Raw genomic sequence first — 3,107 nt, forward strand, 5'->3', positions numbered from 1 at the left:
GATTTATCAGAAATATGGCGTCTGTGTTCCGTCGCGTGCATTCCTCGACAACACGTCGCGTGGTCTGTCACAACGCAATGGCAGCATGTCCATCATGACAAAGTAAATGCGCGCTCTAGAAACACAGTTACAGTGCATATAGTATACTCACAATAAGTAAACAGCTGGCTTGGCTGAAATAGCACAGCACATTTTTGAAAAGTAGGCTACAGCATGAGAATGGAATAGGCGTCATTATAGCCTAAATAAAAAAATATAGATAACAATGCAAAGTAAAATAAAAGGAAACTTCTTTCCAACTCCTCCTATCATAGTGGTTGTATTTATTGTCGTTGTTTATGACGATTAAGTTGTTTCTGACAGGTTTTTAAGAAACTGTTACGTTAATTGTTTTGAAGCTTGGTAAACAGACTACTCCCATGTATCCCAATTCTCGGGAGTCAAACCAAGAGACGTACATGCCCTCTAGCGGTGTGAAGAAACATCGCATAACTATAACGACAAAATTAGGCCCCCTCTGTTACGGACGCACAAAAAGCGCACAGTAAAATAAGATTTTGATTTGCATGGGTGCTTCAGACTAATAAATCACCTTGTTGCCACGTCGGAAATGTGGATGAGTCAGTTCCATTCCGACCGAGGAATGAAGGAAGTTTTTGGAGGATAAACAATGCGGCATGAAGAAAGTTGAATTCAAAGCTGCGGGTCATGTTACAAACCGCAGTTATCCGCAACGCAGTTCAGTCTCTTTTTTTCGCTACTAGTGTCCCTCTTCAAATCCAAAGCAATCATTTAGAACTTTTTCAAGCACTTTTTTTCTTCAAAACATTATTTTAAGAAGGCATTAAAATCGAATTAAAATACTAGTATTATAGTGTCGTTTTTATTTCATCTGAAAAATCGTTATCAGATGTTTAATAAGGACAGTGGATTAGTTTCGTTTGCAGGACAGACAAAACCACAGCAGCTGGACTGTATTATAGCATATCATAATGAATTCATAATCTGGCATTTTTGAAGCATTAGGCATTATTTATTGTGCACTCAATTACAATGAAAAGCGCTAATTTCAAAGATAAAGATAGTTTAATCAGCCATTAGTTCATTAAGTTACCATCTGTCTGTGTAAAAGAGAGACTAGCCTATATCTAGGACAATGATGCTGTAATACATTACATTTACATTGTATTCATTTAGCAGACGCTTTTATCCGAAGCAACACACAAATAATGCAAATGGTTACTGCGCCATATATAGACTCTTACATTAATATTCAGTGTATCATTGTGGTCACTCCTTTTTATCGGTTGATTCATAATTTGTGTGTGCGTTGTATTCATCAAACACAATCTTTCCAAATCTGGCCTTCATGGCCCAACATTTCAACACAGCCTCTCTGATATACAGTCTTGGCCGAGTGATTTCGCATTTTCAGAAGGTAACTCTTTATCTTAAATCGATCTTAATAACCTTGATGCCAAAATGACCTCCCCCCATATTGTTCATTGTGTACATTTGGAAAATGTTCAAGGAGGCCCACACATGAGCCCCGCCGTAGCCCAGGGTACAGCCCCTCTCTCCTCAGTGTATAAGGAGGAACTCTGGGGGATTTAGAAGAGTAGCCTTCATGTTAGCAGCCATCCAGGCACATGCCTGATAGATGTCTAATATATGGGTGTATTTGGTCCCCGGCTTACATCTGTCTGCTTATGGATTTAAGAAATGATTTGAAGAATAAAGGCTTCTCTCGACAGACTGAGTGACTAATAACTAAAGCCGACAGGGATGGCAAGCAAATGCACTGAAACAGACATGCACATGCACACACATGCACACACACATGCACACACACATGCACACACATGCACACATACATGCACACACACATGCACACACATGCACTCATACACACCCGTGGACAGCAACAGTAACTAGGCTCTTCTGGAGTGAACTAAAGAGTCCAAATGGGACACGTCCTGGCAGGGGCATGAAACACAGACCCCTCAAATATACACACACACACACACACACACACACACACACACACACAGGATGAGGTGGAAGCTTTGTTGGAAGTTGAAGGACAGGGATGGAGGCAGGACAGGTGGAGAAGGGAAGCAAGTAGGGAAGGAGGAAAATACCTACAAAAGAGAGGAGATAGAAGGACACACAGTCGTTGTAGAGTAGGGTTAGGTAGAGGAGGGTTAGGTAGAGGTTAGAGGTAGAGAGATGGAGAGAAGGACTGTGAGGTGGAGAGAGGGAAGGTGGAGAGGTAGAGAGATAGATAGGCAGACAGATTGTGTGAGAGAAGAGTACAATCCCAGAAGCATCCTGGCAGCAGCTGCTGAGTACAGATGGGGACAGAGCCATACACACACATACTTACAACCCCCCATGTTTCTCACATATTCTATTTTTTCACACACACACACACACACACAATGTCTCACACAGCCACACTAACATACACTCACACACACACACACTCAATACTCAGTTCCTAAAACAGGCCCATGCTTCCTCTATGGCTGGACAAACACAGCAGAGACAATAATAAGAACACCACTAACAAAAGCAACAATAACTCAACAATTGTATTTGATTCACATTTTCCAGAGCACGCGATACTCATACGCATGTCACATCAATGTAAGGACTGTTCATGTTGCTTTGATGGAGAACTGTGAACATTCGTCAGCTTCACTCACGTAAACAGATTTAATGTCAAATTGATGTGATTCTGTGAATCCGTCTGCATCTCCCTGTCCTCACATGCCAACGTCTAGAAAGACCGTCCTGGTGCCACTCAGACAGATGTCTTTCAAACACCATGAATTCGAGGGTAAGCGTTGACCCCACTCTTGTAGCGTTGTGTCAACAAACAACATTGTTTGTTGACACAACAAGGGGCATTTCCTGTAGACGCTTAGATGGCTTCCCCTCGCTGTACCGATGATGACGAGCCATAATGAAAACAGAGACCTTGAAAACATCTGATAAACATCGACCTGCGTTAAAAACCCGACTGGCGGACAACAATGCTTGTTTTTCGACAGAGTCCGTTCCCGGGCCTTCTACTGCCTCGCTTTTGTTTTGTTTTGTTTTTC

The sequence above is a fragment of the Osmerus mordax genome, chromosome 17 (assembly GCF_038355195.1).
Source record: "Osmerus mordax isolate fOsmMor3 chromosome 17, fOsmMor3.pri, whole genome shotgun sequence".
Taxonomy (NCBI): domain Eukaryota; kingdom Metazoa; phylum Chordata; class Actinopteri; order Osmeriformes; family Osmeridae; genus Osmerus; species Osmerus mordax.